Genomic DNA, 26,309 nt, shown 5'->3' with positions numbered 1-26,309 from the left:
TGACCTTCCCTAATCATGTCTGAAAATGTATATCTTATTCTGCAACTGAAATCCATAACTTTCTGGCAGTTCTCTAAGGCCATGTTATAGATGGCATAATTTCATGTTGGGAGTTCCCACATTTGATGTACAGTATTCTCAAACCAATATTAGGGTAATAGAGAAGAGACAGAAATTTCCAGGAACATCCCAAGACCATTCTATAGTTTTTTACTATATATCTACACACACACATATACTTGGCACCTTACGTTCAACTAATATGAAGAGAAAAGTTATCCTTGTGCTGGTTATCTTTCTGATTTATATGAAATTAAAATTATACTTCATAAATAAAAATATGATTGAAAATAAAATTATATTTCATATTGGAACATAAACTCCTTGAAAGCATGGATAGATTTTTTTTTTAACTTGTATTGTTGAGCACAACTCCACCTTCCATTCCCCTAATTGATCTGTAAGCAGGAATTTCAGCACAACTCCACTCTTCTCTCCCCTAATTGATCAGTGGGTGGGAGTTTCAGCCTAGGGCAAAATCCCTGCTCCATTCTTCCCGGTCCCTTCCCCCCCCCCCCCCCAACAGCCCCTACCTGGGTGTTCCCCATCTCCACCCATTCTGGGTTCCCTGTACCTCAGCCTAGGAAAAACTTCTCAGAGGGAAAATTCAAATATACACTGAACAATCACTGATTATAGTTTCAGCTTAAGTAACCTGACTATTGTAATCTCTTTAAAAACCGGCATATTGTTCATGCCAATTCACTGTCTGATTTGGGTATGTGACCCCTGCAGTCCAGCGGTAATAAAATCCACTTCTAATTTTAATCTCGGGGATCTTCTGTCTTGTTCCTTTATGCCCTACAGTATCTCCAGCTCCTAGCATAGTGCCTGGCATGTAGATGTGTCACTGATAAATGGATAAAACAGTAAGTGTTAACTAGGTACTGTACTAAGCATTTTGCGAAGCATGCTAAGGTTAAGGAGTTAAAAAACCAGCAAACAGATAAGTTTCTGCTTCAAGGAGCTAACATTATAATGAGGCAAGATAATAATACATAAAGTAATGATGAAAAGCTAAAGAAAGTCTGGGGTGGAGTCCAAGGTTCCTAATGGCTACTTAAGAAATCATTGTTAAATGATTGATTAATGTTCTTTTACTCTTTAATTCCCAGCTTATTAACATTTACCAAATAGCTATTATGTCCCTGGGGCAGCTAAGTGACTAGGTGGATAGAGTGGCAAGCCTAGAATCAGGAAGGTCTGAGTTCAAATACTGAGCAAATCACTTGATATTGTTTGCCTCAGTTTCCTCATCTGTAAAATGGGCTGGAAAAGGAAATGGCAAACCACTCCAGTATCTCTGCCATGAAAACCTGATGGTGTCACAAAGAGTTGGACCCAACTGAACAACAAATTATCTGCAAAGCTGAGCTGGGTGGTTTAACTAAGAGATGAATAAAATATTTTGTTTGCCCATGTGGGCTTGCAATCTAACGGGGAGAGAAGAAAAAAAAACTGGCACATAAACACATAGCAAGGATTACCAAATTTCTCTCTCCTTTGGGGCCTGGTCCTCTACTCTGAACTTAACCCTTTATATTCTTCACCAATTTTTTTTCTCTTTCAACTTGTTGAATTCGACTTTCTGTAACACATATTTTGCACTTTCACAATATCCACAATATAAATGAAACAAGGATTATAAACATTTCTGACTTCTTGAGATGAATGCTAATGCAGCTGGGAGGTTGGAACAGTGATTACATAGCTTCTTCCATTCTGTTTCTCCAACTTCCACACAATCTATCAATCAACATTTATTAAGTGCTTATTATTTGCAGCCCAGTGCTAAGCACTGCTGAAAAAGAGGAAAAAGACAGTCCGTCCCTCAAGGAGCTTCCTCTAGTGGTTTAGGAAACAGCATTTTCTAGAATCCCTCAAATGAGTTTCTATTTTTCACTCCATTCCTGATCAGCTTTTGGTCAATTAGTAGTCATTTATATCCTCATTCCCTTGGTAGCACGAGATAGAAGTTTTCAGGGTGGAGTCAGTACATCCCACCCCTGGACACTCCCATGTTCTATCTGACCTTGTTTTCAGGCTTCAGTTTTCCTCTAGGCCTGGTAAACTATTATGGAAATTACCTCAGGTCTCTTCTAGGGAGGTCGAAGTAACAAGAGTGAAAAAGGACTAAGATTGAATCAGCTCCTCCACCCTGGAAAAGGACGATTTTTGTAATTCCTTCCTCTATTTATGCAGGGTACAGTGTGAAAGAACCTATCCAGCTCTTTACTTGTCTAAAGAAAATATGAGCCAAATTCTAGAGATGTAGGAGAAAAGAGAAGATGATTAATGTAGAGAAGGACAAATCCAAATAGGAGAAATACCTTTAACTGGGTCTATAAAAACAACTTTGGAAAATTGCTTTCTAACTTCTCTAGAGGGAAATTGTCAATTGTGAGGAATCAGTTTTGTTTACATAGCTCCATCTAATAACTAACAGGCGACTGGAAGGTTTTACACTAGCTAAGCAAATCGTGTGAAGTTATTGGGATTTGGAGTTGGAAGGGGCTCTCAAAGGTCATGTAGAAAAACCCTCTCATTTGACAATTGACTAAACTGAGACCCAAGGAAGTAAAATGTCTTGCCCAAGGTCTGTGGAAAGCAGGAATAACGTCCTACTTTGCAAGAGAGTCATTAACAGAGACTTTTCAACAATTATATCATAAAATGGCAGTGGTATACAGTGTTGTCATTTGTCTGGTATTTAGATATTTAAACTCTATAGCCTATTAGCATGGACTCCCTCAAAGCTGTAACTAGGGTAGGAAGCTGGGGCTTTGTCCCTGGTGACCAATATTTAAAACAAGAGCTCTATTTGTAGGTTCACATTATTTTTAAAATTTCAATAACTACTTACGCAACATGACTAATGTGGTAATATGTTTAATATAACTGTACATGTATAGCCTACATCAGATTGCTTGCTGTCTTGGAGAGGAGGGATGGGAGGGGAAAAAGTATTTGGAACTCAAAATCTTATAAAAGTACATATTGAAAACTATCTTTACGTGTCATTGGAAAAAATAAAATATTAAAATAAAATAGTTGTTAAAAATTTCAATAATGATTAGAGTTATGATTGGTTTCTTTTGTAAGCTTATGTATTTTACTTTATCCATTTAAAAACATTATTCTGAGAGTGTGTCCATGGGCTTCATCAGATTTTCATTAAAAAAAAGATTAAGGACTATGGGGTCCAAAAGTACCCAAACTACGACAAAAGAAACTGAGGCAGAACTTTGAGCCAATAGCATTCCATTAAAAGAACCTGGCCCCCTCTAAGTGTACCCTAGATCTTTCTCACAATTTGAGATGCCCCCTGGTCTCCAGGGGCTTATTTTTATAGAACACGGTACAAAACACACAAGAGGCCAAGTAAAATACAGAATCTCATTAGCTGATAAACCTTGCTTTTGACCCTATAAGAGGGCCGGAAATGATAGATCAGCATGGGGGTCACAGGTTGGATGAAGCAGGAGTCATTTCCACTAGGTGATAATAAGATGGGTTCCTCCTCATGTTGGGCAAGAGAGGGTGGTCCAGAGGAACAAAAATAAACCAGAGGACTTTCCATATCATGCCAAAGCATCCCACCCATGCTATTTGGCTACAGTAAGCAAACAAAACATGGGGAAGATAACCTCATTCTTGTGGTTATGCAAGTGAATTTTATAATTAGTAAATAGGTAGTGAACAGTACATTTATAGGTTTTAAAGTTTGAGGCCTACTGTAAGAAAAAATATGTATCTTATCTGGTTATCCTTATATTGTAAAATATGCATTAATATATATTATTTTATACTAATATTAGTTGATTAAACTGACTAAATGTTTATTAGTAGGTAAGTATATTATTAATAATTGCTTATAATCATTATCCATAGGGAATCACACTGATTAATACTGATTGAAATAAAATAAGGGTCCAATAAATCATTTCACTAAGAACCCCTGATATAGAGGGCAAAAAAAAATTTAAAAAGACAAACTTAAAATATTATACAATTTAAAATTTTCTTATATTTACATGTTGATAGATAAAAGATACTCTTTTACCAGCATAGATATGACTGAACTTCTAGTTAATAAGACTAATTAAAATAAGCTACCATATGGTTCTATTATTAATGTGAACCTTCTATGAGGTATAATTCCCTCTTACAAATAAATTTGTTGTCATCTCACATTATTTTGACTCTATTAATTACAAAATTGATGTAAGTAAGCTTTTCTTGCTGCTTGTCCTGACTGCCAGAATAGTTAGCTCTAGATTCCCTCCATATCTTTGATAAAAAATGCTCTTTCTTCAAAGCCCAGCTCAGGTGCTACCTTATCCCCTGAGGTTTCCCTCATTACAATGGCTGGAAGTGATCCTTCCCTATCTCTTATACATTTTATCATGTTCTAATGTATATTATAGCTATCTGTTTACATGTCTTATTCCAACTACTGTGATAGATTATCCAATCACTGAGAACAGGATTTTGTGTTGTTTTTCATTTTTGGGTTCCTAACACCTAGCACAATATCACGAACTTAATAGGCAAGAGAGCACAATGGAAAAAACAATGAACTTGGATCTGTAGGACCTGAGTTCAAATGTTGACCCAGTCATTTATTACCTGTGTGACCTTGTCAAGTTACTTAATCTCTCTGGGTCTCAATTTCCTTATATGTAAAATGAGGAGATTGGACTAGATGATCTTTTAAGATTCCTTCCAGTTTTAAGTCTTATGGTTCTATGAACACTTAACAAATGTTTGTTGAATTGAAGGCAGTACTCCTCTCTTTTACAGTATTTCCTTTAGGAATCTTTATAGTATCTAGAAGAACATAATCAATAAGTAATACTGTCAAAAAATTGCTAAAGAATTTTCTTTTTTTTTTAAAGCAGTTGGGGTTAAGTAACTTGCTCAAGGTTACATGGCCAATTGTTTTGTGTGGGTGCCCAGTATCTGAGGCTGGAACCGATCCCTGGTCTCCCGCTGGTGCCGGGCCGGCACTCTTACTCACTTCACCACCTGGCCACCCCAAGAATTTTCTATAATTCTATGAAAAATATTTTATTTTCCATAAAAGTAACAGTTTTCTTTATAAAAACATTAATGATAACCCTGATATTGAATATCAATATAACTGATTAAACACATTTTGTAAAACTTTATATTACTTTAATTTTAACATATAAAATGTCCTAACCTTTTAATCAGACACTTATCTTCAATCAGAATTCTTTGTCCATTTAGTCGCTTTCTTTTTCTCTCATATAGTTGTAGTAAATAGTGTTTTCATTCATTTACTTGATGCTATTTCATAAATGTTTTCAGATTTTTTTTATTCTTCATAGATAGCTAGATGATATATAGAGAGAGCTGGGCTGGAGTCAGGAAGACTCGAATTCAAATCAGGCCTCAGATATTAGCTGTGTGTCCCTGGGCAAGTCATTTAACCTTTGTCTGCCTCAGTTTGCTTATCTGTAAAATGGAGATAATAATAGCACCTACTTCCAGGAGTTGCTGTGAGGAACAAATGAGATAATAATTGTAAAGCCCTTAATATAGTTCCTGGCACATAGTTAAGCACTACATAAATGTTAGCTATTGTTTATTATTCATTAGAAGAAATGCCATCTGCCAGTTCCCCATACTTCAAATACTCTCCTTCCTCATTGCTGCCTCCTGGTTTCCCTGGCTTCTTTTAAGTTCCAACTAAAATGCCACCTTCTGCAAGAATCCTTTCCTGATCCTCCTTAACTCTAGTGCTTTCTGTGTGTTGATTATTTCCAATTTGTCTAGTCTATATATTGTTACCACATAACTGTTTGCATGAGCATTGATTGTCTTTTGCCTTTTTTTTTGTATCCCCAGTGCTTAGGATACTGCCTGGCACATAGTAGGATCTTAGTAAATATTCACTGACTATTACATTAATGTGAAGGTGGCAGTTTTCTATAAGCATCTTCAAAACATCAAAATATCTGCGATTTTATCAGTGGGAGTGTTTCCTCCATTAATTCAGGTTGAAAATCCTCCACACTTTAGAAGCTAGATAATTTCATGTTTTTAAGAGGTCTTCATATGGTCTTAAACAGTGGGGAAAGACTTAACTCTAGGCCTGTCAATAGACAATATATATAAGCCTTTTATTAGAGGGAAGAGTATTTTTTCTAAAGATGCCTGAAAAAACATGCCAGTGTTATTCTCCCCCCCCCTTACTAATGAATTAGGATACATAAAATAAAAATTTACATTAAAACCTGATAAACATCTCATCTTTTTCCTGGTTCCCTACATTTTCCAAACTAGCACTGAAATTTAAAATGGGATTTTATCATATTTGAAATATTTGACATACATAGTAAGAGTTGTTACCTGAGTTCTTCCCACAAAACTCCATCAATTAACAAGCACTTATTAAGTATGTGAAAAGGACTGTGCTATATATACTCTGGTATATAAATACAATAAATAAAAAGTGATCTTTGTACCCTTCAGGTTGAAGTGTTGTTTTCTGTCCATAAAATGAACAAGGTATAATGGAAAATAGGAAATACATCATTAAGTCTTACAAGTCCCCTCTCTCCCCCCACATTTGTCCTGTTGTGTGCATTTATGGCTTATGTATGTAAAGACAAAAAATCCAAAGAACATCCGGACCTTTGCCCTGAGGAAATTTATAATTTAATAGAGGAAATAAGGAGTGCTGAACACAATTCTATGCAAAACCTCTTGGGTATCACAGCAGATGAACGGGGAGCCCCCATCAGCATCCTGGCACCTTCCACCTCCAGCCTGCTTAGAATGGGCTCGAAACACCCGCCTGGTTTTCAAAAGGCATTTCAGGGAGAGGTGGAGCCCACAGAGCAGATGAGGAGGAAAGCAGGGGAGCCCCCAGGTTTTGGAAGGCCTTGGATATCCCCGTTAGATGGGAATCTGAAATTCCTCGTGGAGACAATGGGAATGCTGCGAAGGTCTTTGGGCAGAAGAAACAGGAACGTATTTGTGAATTAGGGATATTACTACTGCAGTTTTGAAACGAGCAGGCTGGTAGTGGGGAAGCCTATAGGCGGGAAGATAAAATGGGGAGCTATGGGAACCCGGTTATCATGGTGGTTATACAAGAAGGGATGAAAGCGGACGGCTGTGACTCCTGGGAGGCCCTGGGCTTCTAGACTGCCTGGCTCATGTTGGCACGTCATTCACAGAAATGCACACACACACACACACACACACACACACACACACACATACACGCGGCCCTCGAACTTTTCCCTCCTGCTCGTTCTCCCGCCACCTCAAGCTGGTGGTCTGGGCTCGGGAACGGTCAGGAGGCGCGCGCACGTGGTGCAGGAGGAGGCGGAGGGAAAAGGTCGAGAGCTTCTTCTTTGAGTCAGTTAAGGTACCTCACAACTGCCCCAGAACGCCGCGGGAATTCTGAGAACGGGGCGGGCCTTCGAACTCGCGCGCTGAGGGGGAAGGGGTCAGGAGGAGCTTCCGCGATCTCCAATCAGAGCTCACCTGTAAACTGGTGAATACCCGGATATGAAGTCCTGCGCGGATACAAAGGCAAGTCTCAGTTGCTTCTTCGTGCCCTCCAGTGACCAATGAACACCTTCTTGAGTACAAATGACAGTACCTTCAGCCAATGAAAGGCCAGTTTCTCCTTCTGGTGCGGAATCACTTCAATTCTGACTAACCCACCCATGATTTCTATAGGACAGGATTGTGAATAGCAGTAGAATGGTCTAATCAAGAGTAGGCAATGAGAGAAGAATTAGCCAATAGAAAGGTCTCTAGGAGTGGGGCGGAGGTCTCGGTTTTCGCGGTGTCGGTGGACGAGACGCGGGGGCCATTTTGTGAGGAGACGGAGACGGGGACGGAGAAGTAGTTGTAACGGTTGAAGAGGCTATCTGGAGCAGTAGTCCGTTTCTTTACCGCTGTCGGATCGGGGAGGCGGAGATTCAGAATCCAACCTTTTCTCCCTCTCCCCACCGGGTGAGTGGTGAGAGTCGACCCGGGAGAGACACTGAGACCCTTGGGGGAAAAGCAGGGCGGGGGAGGGAACCTGGGGGAAGAGGCGCAGAACGATTCCCTCCATGATAATAGCGCGGCCCAGACTGACTTCACCGGCGCGAATTGAGTCTTTGAGGGGTGGGGGTAAAGGGATTCTATTTGGCCTCAACTCCATCGTGGGTTGAACATAGTTAAGACCCCGCGAGCATGTGCTGTGTAACGGCACTCGGGAGTAGAAAACACCGTCTCTCCCCTTGTTATTTTTTTTCCCTCCCCTCCCCCTGTGGTAACGGCTGCCGGCCTCCTCCCCTGTCCACGACAGTGGCGGCTCCCGGGAGACGCCAGGAGACTGAGAAAGAAGTGGGGAGGGAGGGTGGGAGATGCTCGTAATATGGATGAACTTATTCGTGACGCTGATCTTTCTGCTTCCAGTAGCTTTAATCCTCTTTTCTTCCTAATTAAAGATTGGAAGGGGGGCGGGTTACCCTGGAGATGCTCAGTTCCATTCAGGTCCCTTCCATTCTGGAGACCTGTAGATGGGTGGGGGGTTAGTGGACGTGTGGAATGTGCCGTGTGCGTGGAGGAAGATCTAAACACATTTTGCCGGTAGTGTGCCTTCTATGCATGTAATCAAAATAGCAGTTGCTGAATACTAACTTAAAATATTTTTTTCTCTCCTCTACAACAGAAAAGGTGGCTTTGGCAGTATTGAATTTAAAATGCATTTGTGGGAAAATATTCAATCGTAATTTTAGCTGATTTACTACTTTTTATCTGCAGGTTACAAATCATAGTTAGTGAAGCTTTGCTGTGAGGTAGGTATTACTGCATTTCCCAGATGAGGAAACTGAGGCTTACAGTGTGAATTTCGAAGAAAAGTTAGGAATTTCAGTAATGAGATTTTGTTATGCAGTTAGTACAATAGAAATGAGCTAGATCTTACTGTCACTTGCAAGAGTCTCCTTTAAAGACCACTGGAAGGAAACTGGAAGATTTCAAACTGTATTTTAGGTATACAAATTGTTATTGTGACTTAAAATTCCACGCATTTGGGATTAATATGTGAAATTATAATTTTTACCTTAGCTTATTCTTTAAAATTTGCAGCTGCAAAACAATTCCTAAAAATTGACTGATTCTTGGGGATGCATATCTTAATTTTCAGTTAGAGTAAAATACAGTATAGGAAATAGATACTAGAAAATGCTTTTTAATATACATTTCACTGAAACTAGTACTGTTAACTTTTAGCCACTGTTGACAAAATAAAGTCAAGGTAAAGGAAATCTGTTTAAGTAGAGCTGGCTTAAGTAGTTTTATGCTAAATGTTCCATACTCTATACCTATAATGTTAATAGCATTTATATAGTGCCTTAACATTCGCAAAGTGCTTTACATATATTATAATCTTAACAATACTGAGGTAGGTGCTACTATTCCTATTTTACAGGTAGCAAGCAGATTAAGTGATTTGATCACATAGTTGGTGTCTGAGACAGGATTTGAACTCTGGTCATCCTGATTTCAGGACCCACATAGTAACCAATGTGCCCCCTAGCTGCTTGTTATGAACACTAATAAAAGAATCCTTTGTTGTAACCAGATTAACACAAAAAATAGTGGAGAACGGCCAGTATTCACAAACATTTGTGATTAAACTTTTTCTAAAATAGAGGATAGAGCATGGACTAAACTGTTATAAGAGGAAGTCTTTTATCCTTCCTCCTTAGGAACGTAATCATCTAGGTGTACTTGTCAGAAATGATAAGAGATGAAAATTTAAAGTGGACTCTTAATTCTGACGATATGAATACTGGAGGGTCATTTTTGAATCCTTACATCATCATGAGTGTCATTTAATGAAAAGAATTCAGGTTAAACATTGCTTTGATACTATCTGGCTGAGCATATACCTAATTTTTAAAAGCTTAGATATATAGATAGATTTTACAGTAGGGTAGGTGGAGGCAACATTTTAATGTTGTGTTGCTAAGCTAAGGGAAGAAATGAGGAAAGAGATATATGTTGTTTGCATATTGTGCTCAACCTATTCCTATTTGTTACTCTTAATTTTGCTTCCACCTTAAAGATCTTATAGTTCAAATAGTCCAGCCTCCCACATTCCTAGATGAGGGAACATAAAAACATTTAGTATTTGTTATTTTACTCCTTCCTAATAGTGTTACCTCTGTAATAGGTAAAAAAGACTTAATATGATACTTGATTATGGTTCCTCTGTGTAGCCCTTAGTCAAAGCTTTTAACAATTTACATTATATGTGACCAGATTTTAGATCTAGTATTGCATTTGGAGAATAAAAGAAAGTTTTAGGTCTTGATTTATTAAAAAGAAAAAAGTTACTGGTACATTTTTCCTTGTGAGGTATTACTATGAAGGAAAAGGTTAGGAATTTACATATTCCTTGGGGAGGCAGTATAGTACAAATAAAGAAGAGCTTTGGATTGAGAGACATTAGAAGAGAGTTACAGTCACAGTTCTGCCACTAACTAGCTGTGTGAGTTTGGAAGTTAAGATGAGCCTTGGTTTATCTAAAATGAAGTTAAAATTAGATGGTCTTTTACAGGTACAATCTATGTTCGAAGGCCCTTTATTATTTCAACAGGATTAAAAGAGGGGATAAAAGGTTTGTCAAAACTAACAGTATATGAAATGATACACACCCATAATACCCCTATATCTGTAGTAAAAATAGAGGGAAGTTTGTTTTCTCAGCTGTTCTCTAGGGTGAAGGTTAGTTGTTAGAAGCTTTTGTTTTGGGTTTTTTAAATTGTTAAATTAAAAAAAAAACACTTTGTAAATGAACAAATATCCTAAAAAAATTCTCTTGAATAACTAGGCTATTTCATTTAAATTTTTTTAGGGGTTTGTTTGAAGTACAGTATTATATGGTTATGCCTCTTGTCATTTTATGTTGGGACTGTTAGGGTGATAAGGACTTCTGCTAAAGGTATAGAAATGGCTTCAGGGCACCATGGAATCAGTCATGGAACATAAAAACCCCAAGCAAATTTGTGGCACTCTTATGAACACACCTGATAGATAAAAATAAACTTAATGAAATATGATTTCTATTTACCCTTCCTACCTCAAAAAAACCAAAACCATAAAATTAAGCCAAAGAATTTATTATTACTTTAGTAAGATGTGGGAATAAGCACGGTTATGATGTATTCTTTTTGCCTTTTGGAGGGTAGAGGGCAGGGCAATTGGGGATAAGTGACTTGCCCAAGGTCACATGGCTAGTTTTTGTGTTAAGTGCCTTGAGGCTGGATTTGAACTCAGGTCGTCCTGACTCATGGGCGGTTGCTCTATTTACTGTGCCACCTAGCCGCCCCCATTTGATGTATTTTTAAAGTGGCCATAAGGGAATACCAAGTTCTCTTGATATATTTTTCATTTTTGTAGTGCATCAGTTTAACAAAACCCAACATGGGCCAGAGTAAGCATTAGCGGTGAAAAGATTAATTGTATCTCTTTGTAATACTCCTATTGATCTTTTTTAGCTTCTGGGCAAAGGGATACTATTGCAAATGGATCTTGAAGTTGATTATTCAAGTTTTAAGCACTATGGGACCAAATCGTTTTATATTAGACCTCTCAGTGTTCTAAGCTAATTTCTGTTTGTGTTAGGTAAAATTTGATTTGAAAAAGAATCTTGTTGTAGATCATGTAAAATCTACTAAAGTTCACTGCTAAAACTGAAATACTGAGTCAGTGGTCTTTGTTATCAGGAGTCCTTGCCAATAAGCTTATATTTTAAGAAGAAAGTCAGGGTCTACTAAATCCAGTATCTCCTAGGAGGTGAGGAAACCAGTTTTACTTACTTTTACATCCAGGAAACCCTATTAGCTTTCAAAAGGAAACAGTAACCTTTAGTAAGCCTAGGATACTGACACGCGAACTAGTGGTTCAACTAACCTGTTAATTTGTCTTTGGCTTTGGTACCAAGTGCTGTTTTATGTGAAAGCACAATATTTCACTGTATTTTGTTCATACTTATTCTATGGGATTCCCCTCCCCCTCTGGTCAATAAGGTCTGTACTTTTTTTTTTTTTTAAGAAATTGATGATTCTATGGATAGTAGTTTTATATACTTTGTGGCCTAAGAAGCATCACTTGGACTAATCGTTGTGCATGCCTTAATAAATGTTTGTGTAGTGTACTATGACTTGGAGATGAGCCTTAAGTATTTTTCATAATGAAATTACTTGAAAATATAGTCTTAATGAAAATCACCCTTATTTTAGTATATAATCATTTCTCCAGTGGCCAGTTTTTTCTAACATTGCTTATAACAAACATGCATGTTTACATAGAATCTTTTTTTGAGTTTCTTCTTTGCCCCAGAGTATTCTTGATTTATTCTGGTTACTACCTTCCCATTTAAGAATAATTAATTATGAAAAACAGAAGTAATGGGGGTAATAGAGGCTCATCTCTATCCTAGCTATCCAGTGGGATATTTATATTTGCCAAAATAGGGTTGGAGTTTAATTTAAAACTTCTTTCCAACAGTCAAGTGCTTCTGTCTTGGGGGTTTTAGGGCACAGCATTTCTGAGGAACTTTGACTCAATCTGTCCCTTCTCCTTTCACAGGGCAGCAAGGCGAACCCCATCCCTACTCACTGGAGCTCAGCTTTGATTTTTAACCTCCCCTCCCTGCCCTTCCAAAACACACACACTCCCATCCAAAAGCCTGATTTTATAAAGAAATTTTAAACATAATGTTGCAACTTGGCGCGCACTGCGGCAAACTTGTAGGTGTTTTTTTTTAAAAATTGTTTTCGAAAACGAGACCTGGATTTAAGATGTAATTTTTAAAATTTCTATTTCTATTTTTTTTCTGCAGCAGTTGGGTTAGAGGAGGAGGAGCCTTTTAGCCTCTCATAAACTGACCTCTCTACTTCCTCATGTATTTTTAAGATTGAAATGATGATGTGAAAAGGGCTTTGCTTGTCTGCTACTGAGAACTTTACCCTTGCGGTTTTTGTGGAAACTGCTTTTGGAAAGAGAAAAGAAATAAAACTTTACTGACTTGACATTTTTGCACCTCCCGTTTTTCTAATCTGGGCTATTTTTATTTTTGTTTTTTTACAGTGAGATTTTTTTGATCTTCAGCTACAGTAAGTTATTCCAATTTTTTTTTTCATTTTTCCTGACTTTCCGCTGATTTCCTTTTTATTGTTGTTACTAGTTACTATTATTTATTATTATTATTATTATACTTATGATGGTGGTGATGATGATGATGATAATGGCACTGCTGATTTTTAACCGGATTAAATCGAGTTTTTCTGAATGTTCCTGAGCATTTCTCCTACCTCCTGATTGACTTGGGAGTTTTGCAACCTTGGAGAGAGAGCTGAGGCATTAGCATTTTTAAGTGGATTGATCCCATAAACCTTTTCTCTCCCAACCCCACCCTCATCCCCATCCCCTTCCCCACACTCAAAAGAATTTGACTGGCTGCTTAAGTCTGTGACCTAATTTTTCCTGATCTATAACTTAACTGTTTTAGAGCATCTCTGGACGTCTGTATTTTTAATTTTTTTTATTTTTATTTTTTATTTTTAATCTTTCATTTGTTACATTTTTAAACTGTGCTGCAATAAAATGTGTGTGGTACTGCTGATCACCTCTGGTGGTGATGGCATTTTCCCAGAAAGCCATCTTCTTCCTATGCCCCTTGAAATCCCCTCCTGCTCTTCATGTATACACTACCCCTCACAAACTACAAGCTGCGACACCATGGATGCCCAGTCTGGAGCAGCAGCAGCCAGGATCACCTGGAGCCAAAGGGGTTCTACGGAACAGATGCAAACCCATCCTGGGTGATGGTAAGAGGTGTGAGGTCCAGTTGGTTTCATTGAAAAGACTAAGAAATACTCCCAAGTTCAAGTGTCCTGATATAGATGTGGAAATAACATTAGGTTATTTATGCCTTCACTTCGGAACTCAAAAGACTTTTCCCTAGGAAAGACCACCTTCATTTCTATTTGAAGTTAACAAATCCAATAAGATTTGATTTGGACTACTGTGGGAATTTGTTAATTGGGAAAGAGCTGAGTTAAACTTTGCCTTTAGGATTTTTAAGCAGTGTCCTTAAAATCTTCAAACAGTTTTAGCATATCTAAGAGGATAAACTGTTTAGTGCTTTAGAAACATCAATTAATACAATTATAAATCATACTTAACCTGCCAAAGACCCAAGGAACTTCCAGTAGCTGACACTTGGGTATGCAGTTAAAATTAGAACAGTTTTAGAGTTGTTAAAGGCTTTAAAAGTTTGCTAGTCCTTGGTAGATGAGGAAAAACTGCATTTCTTTTAACTGTTTTAGAACTCAAATTCCTCACTAATTTAGATTCTTTACCCAAATTAGTTCAAATTATTTTGGCTACATGTTTAGGTTTATAGTGTATTATGAGATATCTGATATGGCATATATCTGATTTTCATATGTTTTGAATCTTGTGATTTATTGTGAACTCTTTATTATAATTTAATTATACAAAACACCTCAAAATTCAAACAGAAACTACACAAAGTTGAGTAGAGTTACCAAAATGATTTGTAAATGAAGGTATCTTAAGCATTTGAGTAGCTTTAGATACACTGATCAGTCCTTGAAAGTAGAGGAAAAAAATTTAACCATTATAGCTATTCAGAGGAAGGATCTGTGACTGTTATTTATTATTTTTGTGATTTTTTTATGCTCAGTTTTTAGGCCCTATTTTAGAATAATGTGGGACAGGCCCTTCTGAGATTAGACATTCATGAGTTACATATTTAGAAATGAGGATGCTGCCAATAGGTACAAGTGATTATTAGGCTGTAGTGTTTTAGACATTAAAAAATACAGAAAGATTATTTAAACAGCTTGTAGTGTTGGATATTCAATAGCAACCAGATTCTCTGTCAAATTTCAGTTTTTGTTAATTGTTAGAAGTCTATGCAACAGGAGGTCATAGCACTTAGCAAATTACCACATGGCTTTTTTTGATAGAAGTTACTTTTCTTCCCCTTCCAAAAAAACAAAACAAAGTCATAAAGCATTATTAACCTTATACCAGTGAAATCTGGTTTAAAAAAAAACAGGGCTGAAGGAGAAAAGATAAAATGATAAATCAGTAAACAGCAACCTTAAGTCTGATAAGTTTGTGATAAAGAGATTGGGGTATGAGGGAGGTTGACCATCAGGAAGACAACAAACCTCTAGTCTTAATAACTGTATATATACACCACCTCCTTCCTGTATATGGCCTTCTTGAGCTCCCTTTAAAGCATGGATCTTGGGACTAGAATTTTAATGTGTTGCCTTTGGGTAAGGTTCTGATTATCATCTGGTGTATAAAATTATAGTAAGGAACAGGTTGACTAGATGACAACAGCCAGCTCTGGGGAATTTTGGTTCATAAACTTGATAAACTCACTGGGAATGCTCAGAGGTAGTAATAGTCCATTCCTGACTTGAAAAGAAAGTAAAAGGGAATAGGTTCCTTGCCAAAATCCCCAGAAGCTGTTTTATGGCACTTTATTATAATATTTATAAATTCAGATTGTTTTAATTTTATCCATGCTAATGGAGGGTAATGGTAGGGTGTATAATCTCAGAAAGCAAAATGGTAAGAAACAATTAGCTCATTTGTATAAAGGTATATCTGATTTAAATATATTTCCATGGGTCTCTGATCTCATCCATCTGGATAAACAGATCTACCCATCCACCCATCCATGCTTTTTCACCATTGTGTGATATGCTTTAGGCTCTCCTCAGTGTCTTAGGAAGCATTTAAAGGTTTCTGGCAAGATCTCTTAACATTTTTTGTATTAGTGTAGTATTTAGACCTTCAATTTTTCACCAAGGAAAAAGTTGGAAAGGCATGAATTTCTTTATCATTTTTTTTTTTTATCTTCCCCAAAGCTACACTTCTAGATTAACATCCCCTCCAGCCTGTGGAGAATTTATACTTTACATAGTGTATAGTTGGCTGTCTTATTTACATTTTGCTTGAGCTTGGGTATAGTTTTGGTTTAAAAGTGTAACAACCACCTGGATTCAGTCTATGGAAGGGATGGTTAAGCCTGATGGTCATAGGAACAAAGAATTTTAAAAGTTTATATTAATGTAATAAAAAACAATTGAAAGCAGTTTGCCACAGAATATAAATAATTCAGTTTACTGAGAAGTCATTACTGAAAGATTTCATGTGTTTGGTAGGGGCAGGTTGGTGACTCGGTGAATAGAGCACCAGCCCTGGAGTTAGGAGGACCAGAGTTCAAATCCAGCCTCAGACACAAAAACTAGCTGTGTGACCTTGGGCAAATCAACCCCAGTTGCCCTACTTGCTTCCCTCCAGAAAGCAAAAAGAAAAAAAGTAGTAGCTTTAGGGAACCAGTCACATGATCAGCTATAGTTATGAGTCCTACCAGCTCTAGTCTTAGCGGTTGTTAGGATCAGGTAGTTGCATGCCACCTGGATCAATACTGAGTTAAATAAAGCCTTACTAAAGAAGGCTAGTCTGATTCTGATTAAATACTTTTGGAAGATTCTCTTTGCTCCTGGGGATTAAATTAATAGTTCAATCTGCTACCCCTTGGTTGAAGTCAGAATCAGTGCAATATCCTAGAAGCTTTTGGGTTAGTTGTGATTTGAGGTTAGACAATTTCTGGACTGAATATTAAGAGAATAGAGGTTATAATTTAAGGAAAGCAATTTAAATTAAGAATAAACATCACTTAGTAACAGTTGAGGACAAAATTTAATTTTCCAGAGAAAGTGCTATGTGTTATGACATTTTTTATAACCTTCGTGTCATTTTTATATAGACCTCATCCAACAGTAGAAAGTATTATATTGCAAGAAACTGCAGTAACTGGAATATCCTCCTTTTTAAGTAATAGGTAGAAAAGTATGCTTGCTAAATAGATACTTAATTTCTCTTAACTTCATATTTATGTTCTGGGGGAATTAATTGTAAATATAGAGTACCATTGCATCTTTTAAAAGTATGTATTTAAAGCCAGAAAGCAGAGGAATGAAATTCTTACTTTATTAACTTTAAGCTAGTAGTACATAGTGGTTTTTGAGAGGAATGGTTAAAGGAAAGATGGGGAACATGGTGTGTTCATTATCCTGAAAAAAAAAAAAAAAGACCCGACTTGAATATGCCTTTTTGAGGTTTGTAAAGCACCTTTCCTGCATTTTCATTCAGTCCTCAAGACTGCACTGTGAAGTAGGTGCTCTCTTGACCATTTTACATATTTAGAAATTGAACCTTGCCCTGAGTCTCAGAGCTAGTAAGAGTGTTGAATTTGTCTTCCTAATTTCAAGTCTACTACTCTAGCCACTATAACAAGCTGAAGTTTTTATTTGGCCTTTTCTGTATCTAGGTTAGATAGGTTATAATTAGAAAGTTTTAGATTTAGATTTGGAAGGGGCCTTAGAGGTCATCTAGTCTTAACCCTCCCCCACCCCTGCCCCATTTTTACTGAGGAGGAAAACTGGGGTACAGAGATTTGCCCAAGGTAATAAATATACATGGATGACTTAGTGATAGACCCCAAAATTTTTTTGTGTGTTGTTTGACTGACAAAACAAGTCTTCATGAGCTAGTGAAATCTACATTCCTGGAGATTGGAATATCATTTTATTTTAGTATACTATATTGGTTACAAGGTTTAAGGAGGATATGGTAGAATGGATGGAAATCAGGAGGCACTTCATAATTTTTCCTTATTTCTGGCTGCTGATTAGGCCAAATTATAACTGCAAATAGTTACCAAGCTTCCGTGTTTAGAACACCATATTAAAAACTGGCAGAGAAGGTCTATATATCACAGTGATGAATTTTTCAGTGTTGTAAAATCTTTATATTCTAAATTGCTAGGAGCCAACACCAAACAGTTTATGGTATTTGGTTCTAATTAAATTGTGGAGATTACTTCAGAAAGGATGGGGGGGATGCCAGGGTTTTAGTGGTAGTTGGTAGAGATAACCTTGAGGAGAGTGAATTTGCTGAAGTCATAGGATATATGATACACATGGAAGAAGGGGAAAACAAATTTGGTAGGACTAAATCCTTAACACCAGAAGAATGAATTAGAAAGGGAAAATAAACAGTAACCTACTTTAAAAGGTAGGTTTTGTATACCTTGTCCTTTCCCCTACACCTGGGGTCCTGTTACATATGGCTCCTTTAGCACAAAAAATCTAGATGACATTAAAATTCTTATTTCTATTTATATACAAATTTAGTTCTTGACCAGTACCTTAAGAAATTATCTTTTAATATGAGTTATCCCAGTAGTTTAGAATCATTTACAATTGGAAGGGACTTGAAAATATCTGTTTAGATCCAATTCCTGCCATATTTTATACTAAGGATCAAAGACGTCAGTGCCGAAGCATAATCTGATGGAAAAACAGACACCTAATGTTTTTATATTAATGAATAGGTTTTTTTCATCAAAGGAGATATAACTTTGGAGTTTCACAATACTAATCATTCAAAACCCGTCTAGTTTTCTAATACGCAATTTGGTATATTTATAGTACTCTATAGTTTTAGGAACATTAAAGGTACTTCATGTTAATTTTAAATAAAATTTTCTAATTTGGGATAAAAGAATGAAAGAAATGTGAAGTTATAGCAGTCAAATTCAGGAGACCTAGATACGCCATATACCTTAACTACAAATTCAGCCATTTTGTCTACTAGTTCCTGAAGCCTGTTGAAATTTACTTTAAAATTTAATTTTTTTATATATATTACAAATTTCTTCCTTACAAATGGTAATAATAAAGATCACATGCCCTGGATTGTCTTCTACTTTATAATTATTAAATTGTCCTTTCCTAGTTTATAAGTTTTAAGTCAGTTTTTCCTCTTATTCCTGTTTATTTGCATTGTGAAAATTACCTTCACTCTAATCCTCTCATAATAGAACAGGCTAGACAGCATGGAATTTTTAAAACTCATGTCTAAGATCTTAATGTCCTTTGTGACCACCTAACTGGTACGTCTGAGCATCTTGGGGAAACTGTACAATAAAGACCAAGTATGTCATCTTGTGATTGATTTATAGTTGAAGTAACAGAAGCTCCTAACCTTGAAGTTCCCTCTTTGCCTAAAACTATCTGTTGGTTTACTCCCAGTTCTTGGACTTTGAAGCAAGTGTCTGTTGAACACCAATAAATATAAGTAGGTCAGTAATATGGGTCTGGAAAATTTAGCCAGCTGAATCTTTACCATTACCTGCATTTTTTTTTTTTATGTCCATCACCATGACAAAAGGAGGGGAAACACATGCTTGGGGCAAATGAAGCACTTAGACTGAGCTTTTATTTAGGATTTTTTCTTTGAATCCTGTGGGATTTGTTGTGTTACCATTGTTTTTTGCCAATCCAATTGTTTCTGTGTCACTATTAGAGCCAAAATGGAATTGAAGAGTGTAAGACCATATGGTTTTAGCAATCCTAAATCAATTACAATCTGATTAGCCAACTTTATTCTTATTCTTAACTCTTTGCTGCCATCTGGTGATAAAGTTGACTGTGGAATTGCATTTTTAAAAATTCAGGTATGGTCAGTGGCTCACTCAGCACACTACCATCTTTCAGCCTTTGAAGAATGTGTTCATATTAAACTAGCTTGTGGCTTCTGAGTAATCTATGGATCTCTGGACTATTATTTCTTGATACCTACCTGCATTTTCCATTGTAGTTATTGTCATTCCATGTGCCTACCTTTGAATCTACACATGGAGTATCAAGTTATCTTGGCTTACTTAATTTGAAGGTTCATGTCAGATCATAATAGTATTTCTCTGCTACAACAAATAGAGATTTATAATCTGCAAATATTTTAAAGATTGTTTACTTAAACTTGGCAGACCATTGCAAGTGTTTCAGGGTTTCCATGAAATCCTCTGTGTTGCCTTAGGGTGCATGATGAAGCCAACTCCTTGAGTCATCTTTTAATTTAGCTACAACTTCTCTCTTTGGGTTTCATATATAGTGAAAATGTTGATAGTTTTAAGAAATTCTTGTTTCAGCTCAGTTCATTGGGCAAAGAATACATAGAATACGGCAGTTAAATTAATACTTATAGACAATTTATAGCATCACTGCCTTTATTGAAGGGGATGAGCCATGATTGAGGTCTATTTTGTATTTTTACTTTATTGTGACTCATGTTTTATCACCTAGTAACTTTTTGGTGCTGAGATCTATACTTAAGTACTCTGATTTGGATAGTTGGTTCTTGTTGCCAAGATTTTCCAGCTTGGCTTGGCCTTTAACACTTGTATTCTCCTGGCATATAGCGTCTAAGAAAACAGGTTATTTTCATAACTTTTTCACTGGATAGTATGTAGAAATTACAGCTAAACAGAAATAAATGGGTGATGCTTTATGTTTAAATGATAGAAACAAAGATATTGGAAGTCAAGATGAACTACAAAAGTTACTGTCTAAGGAAAGTGATTTGTTTTGCAAGCATTTTAATTGTAAACATTTTTTAAAAGCTATTAGAAATGTTACTGTGTATGCTTTCTTTGTTAATTTTCCTGGAATAAGACAAGAGAAATGATAGCTTGTGGAATCTAAAGTAAAGAAAGATGGTCTGGCAATCAGGGGAAGGATTTTTACTGTCTTTTCATCTGTTCTCAAAAGAATTGCCTAAGTAGTTCAGACTATAATCAATTATGTAGTTAATTTTCTTTTTGATTGGCATCATGTATAGAATGTGATTATAGGTAAACGTTCAACATCTATTGCCACAAAATAATTTCTCTTAACCCATTACAGATCTTTTGTGAATTTATCTAAATTTTATTTTGAAACTTTTCAGCTTCAGGTATTTAGTGATATCCAAAAATCCACCATCTTTATAAAGTATTACTTCTGTTTTAAAATAATTCTTTGAAGTCTGGTAAGATATTGTGTTTGCAGTTTGACCTTCACTTTTTTTTTAAAAGTTTTTTAAAAATCAGCCTTTTGTTTTTATGTATCAGTCATTACTGAATGTTTGCCCTTTGTGTGTCTCTTTCCCCCCCCCCCGCATTTGACTCTTTCTTCTTAAAGACAAAGTTAAGTGAAAACAGTTGATATCTGACAAGTCCCTGTTTGGCTTTTAAAAAAGACTTTCCTAACCTTTAACCCCTTCTATTTCACCAGTCTTATACCTTTCTTACCCCTACATACTGTCTCCAATCCATTGGCATTGGTTTTGTTCTCATACAAAACACTCCCATCACTTGCTGTAGATCTGGAAGAGACCTCAAAAACAATATATATAGGTATCTAATCCCTTCCTTATACACAAATGAGGAAACTAAGGCCAACAGAAATGACTTGCTTTGCTCCAGGTCACAAAGAAAATAAGTGACTGGTAGGATTTAAACCCAGCTCCTCGGACTCTAAAACCTTTCCATTGTACTTTTGTTCAAGTCTTATGGTAGTCAATATTCAGAATCACTGAGTTATACTGACACATTTTCTTTTTTTTTTTTAACTTTTTGGAGGACAATTGGGGTTAAGTGACTTGCCTAAGGTCACATGGCTAATTTTTGTTTTGAGTGTCTGAGGCCGGATTTGTCCTCCCCACTCCAGGGCTGGTGCTCTATTCACTGTGCCACCTAGCCGCCCCTGCCACGTTTTCTTAAATCCCTATTAAAAGACGAGTTTGTAGGTTAGAATCACTAAAAACTAGCCATTCTACCACTGAAATTTTCTGCCTCCCATCTTTACTCATCCCATTTCTGGAATTCCCTCTTTACCTATCTAAAACTCACCCTATCATTTTCTACTCATCCTAGTAATTTTGCTTCTCTAGCTGCCTTTATTCAGAACCAGTTCTTAGTACTCCACTGATCCCCTTATTCCTATCCCTTCATTTTAACCGCACCAATGTCTTATTTTAAAAGTACTATCCTCTTAACAATGCTTCTTTCTGTTATGCTTGATGTGTATATATATATAATAAATTAACTTTCATCTTAAGTATTTTCCTTTCTCTTTCCATCTTTCATTTATTTATTGAGACCTGGCTTCTTCCTGATGACATGACTTTTTTGTCCTTCTTTTCCAGTTCTGGATACTTAGCTGTAACATGTTGGGAGTTGGAATATCCCATGCTCTCCATTGCCATGTACATGCTCTCCCTCTAACACTCAGTAATTTATCTTTCTTGGAGGTTCACTCAGCATATTGAACATTCAATCAAGATTTAGGTTGCTATTGTCTATTCATCTCCAGGACACTTTGTTCTTTCTTCATAAAGTTTAGTTCCTGATTCATGATGTTCTTTCCCTTTCCAACTTCTGCCTAATTACTAGAAGACAACATAAATAATGATATTCCTTCAAATACCCTTGGCTATCAGTTTCTCAATTTATACATTTCACTTGGGCCTCATCCATTGTACTGCATTAATACACACAGAGAATGTTCTGTTAACTGTTTTCCTTCACTCTTGAAGAGGACCATAACTTCACAGTGTCATGATGTGCAAGTGAATTGAATCTAAGTGAGGGGGAACTGTGCCGAATTACCAGCCTCACCTTCTATGTAGCCATCTGGGTCTGGTGGCAAGATATAGATCAGTACTAGTGGAGACATTGTGGGAGACTGACCTTTTTAAGCTAAGGTCTTTCCAGGGTCTTAGTTTGACTGAAGCAATGTTCATTCACTGATTTAAGACTAGGTCTGAAATGAGGCAGAGAATGGCTTCTAATTACCAAGTAATTAGTCCAAAAAACATTTGGGAGGGTGGTAAGGCCCTCTAGGTTTCTGGCCAAAACCAAAACAATTGCTATTTACATCCACTGAGCCAATTAGGGCACAAACCCTGAACAATTGGGGCTTGGCCTGGAACCTATTGTTGGTCGGATATCTGAGAGCCCAAGTGATTGGGTAGGGTTGCTGCTACAGTCTCTTGTTTGTCAAGTGACCCACAGCAACCAACTGCAGTCAGTCTCCAGGCTAACTTATATGTGGCCCAAAGAAATTTAAAAGTTGTGTAGGTCCAATTTAACCCATAAACCCCAAGATATCTTGGGAGGTTTCAGTGATCAAAATTTGTATCCCTTTGGACAGAGCACCTGCAGGTAAGGGTATGATACACTTTGTGGATAGAGGAAAGGGAAAGAAAGATTTTTTTTTTTAAAGCGATCAGGGTTAAGTAACTTGCTCAAGGTTACATGGGGGCCAGTTATTTCTGGGTGTGGTGCTAAGTATCTGAGCCTGGATTTGATTCCCAGGTCATTCCAACACTGGAGCCCGGGCTCTTACTTGCTGAACCACCTGGCCACCCCTGAGAAAGAAATATCTTGTAGATATCAGCAAAGTGGTTCATACCCTTTGGTCTTCTGTCACTTATAAGGTTATTGCTTCTATTTTGATTAGCTCTGAAATCCAGTTTACCTGATTACAGTGGGTTGTGTTGTCCCTTTCAGCATCAAACCTCCAATTCCTCCCCCTCCTCAGGCCATTCCCTCTGCACTGGCTATATATTTGCTTCCCCATCTTTAGTAATTTAGTAATTTCCCACTTCAGTAAATTAGGAAATCAACTGTTCACTGTTCAACTGTACACTTATTTTCTACTCTCCAATCCATTGTCCCCTTTAACCTATTAGAAATGAAGCATCAGCCTTCTGTTATTTCCACAATCTGCTGTCTTTGCTTCTATTTGTGGTGGCTGAATGAAGTTGGAGAAAATCACAGAACCGCTGCCTAGGTCCATTACAAACTAGACCCTTACTGCAGCAAAGCAGTCTTTACATTTTCCAGATTGACTCCTTAAGACACGTGTGAAAGCTGCTTGAAACCTTTTCATCCCTTCTCAAACTTTCCATAGTTCTTCCCCCACCTCACTTAGCTGAAAACATTGTCTCATATTTTGCTGAATAATGAAAACCATTCCCTGAGAATTCTCTTCTCCCCTTCATTTTGCAAAACTTTCTTCTCCACCTGTTCCTTGAGAAGAGCTGGTTTTTGCCAAGGCAGACACTTTTCATTCCACCCTGTTTTTTATAACAAAATATTCCTACTCATTTATGTTCATTTTCTTCCTTGTTTATCTTCATTCTCTTCCCAGTTTATTGGCTGCTTCTCTACCATTCCATCCTCAAAAAACTCAATTGATCCATTCATTCCTGCTATCTATCATCTTAGATCTCAGTTTCCTTTTATGGCTAAACTTATTGAGATGGTTGTATACAATTGATACCTCCATGTCCTTTCATCATCCTCATCTTAATTCTGACTCCTAACCTTATTCAACTAAAACTGCTCTCTTCAGAGTTACCAAACTAATTGTCAAATCTAATGGCCTTTTCTCATTCCATATCCTTTTTGATCTCTTCAGCCTTAAAAAATGTTGATCAACCTCTTCTCGATAGTTTTCTCTCTAGGTTTTGTGGCATGCTTCTATCATGGTTCTTTCCCTAAATTTCTGATCATTCTTCCTTAATTTTTGCTGGATCTTTATCTAGGTCACACTCATTAACTGGGGGGTATCCCACAGGGCTATTTTGGACCCTCTTTCTTCTGTACTGTTGCACTTTGTGACCTTATCAGCTTATATAGATTCAGCTGTCTTCTCTATGGTGATTCTTAGATGTTTGCTCGTGACTTTCACTCTTCTATTTTTGCCTACTGGACATCTTAAACTGAATATCTCATAAACATCTTAAACTCAGCATACCCAAAACTGAATTAGTCCCTACCTCTTTCTACTTCTCTATTTACTGTCAAGTCTGCTTTTGTCCTCTCAGTCACCTAAGCTTCCAACCTAGGTGTCATCTTCAATTCCTCAATCCCTTTACCTCTATATCTAATAATTAGCTACATTGTGTCATTTGTTATACTTCTCACATTTGCCACCCCCTTCTGTGTTCTACACTGCTCCCACTCTAGAGCAGGTCCTCATAAATTTATCCCTACACTATTAAAGTAGCCTTCTGGTTTATCTCCTTGCCTTAAGTATTCCCTACTCCAGTACATCTATATGTGTCAAAGTGATCTTCCTCTAAGGTGCAGATCTGATCATATCACCCCCTTGTTGAGTAAATTCCAGTGACTCCCAATCCTCTTTGGCTTTTAAAGCCCCCCATGGCCTGGTTCCCTCCTGCTTTTATAATATTCTTACTCCTCATGCCTGTCCCTTGTACTCTTCAGTTCAGGACACTGGCTCTTAGCACACTGCATTGCTGGACATTTTCACTGGTTGGCTGTTCCTCTCCTCTCTTGTTTTTACCACATGCATTTCCTGACTTTGAGTCTTAGCTAAAGTCCCACCTTCATTTACAGGAAGCCTTTTCCAGTAGATAGTAATGCTAGTACCTTCCCTTTCTTGATATTCTTCAGCTTAACCTATACATATCTTGTTTGTATATAGTTAGTTTCATTTTGTCTTCCTCATTAGACTGAATTCTTGGGAGCTGGAACTGTTGTGGGGTGGGTTTTTTTGCCTTTTGTGGGGGAGGGTATTTTCAATGCTTAGTATAGTACCATGTACATTATTGTTGTTCAGTTACGTATCATTCTTTGTGACCCTGTAGACCATGTTGTCCATGTGGTTTTCTTGGCAGAGATACTGGAGTGATTTGCTATTTCTTTCTCCACTCTACCCAGGGTCACAGTGCTTGGAAGTATCTGAGGCTAGATTTGAACTCAAGTCTTCCCTTACTCCAGGCCCAGCTAGCTCTCCACTGAGCCATCTAAGTTGCCCCTACCTTGTACATAGGAGGGGCATAATAATGCTACCCATTGGAATACTCTACGTTTATTTAAAGTCTTACTCTCATGCTATTTCTGTGATGTCTTTTCCAGTTCTTGTAGTTAATAACATTTTTTATCTTTGCCAAAGTGTCACATACATGACTTAATCTCTTGAGTCTGAGTGTTGAACACAGGTCTTCTAATTCTAAATAGTGCAGCACTGACTTCACTAAAGTTTGTGTATGTTCTATCCACTTCCTAGATACTTAAGTCCCTTGAAGGCAACCCACTTTTTGAATCCAAGATTTGTTTAATAAGTAACTCTAAAATGTTGAGATTCTTCCTCTTGATTCTCTGGGAGAAGGTTCTAGAACCTTTTGGAGACAAGGATAGTAGATATCAAGCTGCAAGAGAACTCTGAAATAATTTAAGGATTTGAACTAAATTATTAGTTCAAATTAGTTCAAATCCTTTCCCCCTCCCT

At 37.1% G+C, this 26,309-nt stretch overlaps 1 protein-coding gene across 8 annotated transcripts in view; it reads left to right on the top strand.

Moving 5' to 3' along the window:
* Positions 1–7,860: 7,860 nt before the first annotated feature.
* The window catches only part of HNRNPC (heterogeneous nuclear ribonucleoprotein C), a 53,556-nt gene continuing 35,107 nt past the window's right edge, over positions 7,861–26,309 (top strand). For 2 of the 8 annotated variants that reach the window (XM_069097771.1, XM_069097772.1), the window contains exons 1-2: positions 7,861–8,061; positions 13,198–13,223. The gene's annotated coding sequence lies outside the window, so the exon portion shown is untranslated. Of the gene's footprint in view, positions 8,062–12,696; positions 12,858–13,197; positions 13,224–13,783; positions 13,938–26,309 lie in introns of those variants that run through there. The other 6 variants (XM_069097770.1, XM_069097769.1, XM_069097766.1 and 3 more) reach the window with 5 other exon arrangements.

The sequence above is a fragment of the Petaurus breviceps genome, unplaced genomic scaffold (assembly GCF_028583685.1).
Source record: "Petaurus breviceps papuanus isolate PSGF00001 unplaced genomic scaffold, PetGlider_PUasm1.0 37, whole genome shotgun sequence".
Lineage (NCBI taxonomy): Eukaryota > Metazoa > Chordata > Mammalia > Diprotodontia > Petauridae > Petaurus > Petaurus breviceps.
This window is presented reverse-complemented; position numbering and strand designations above follow the sequence as displayed.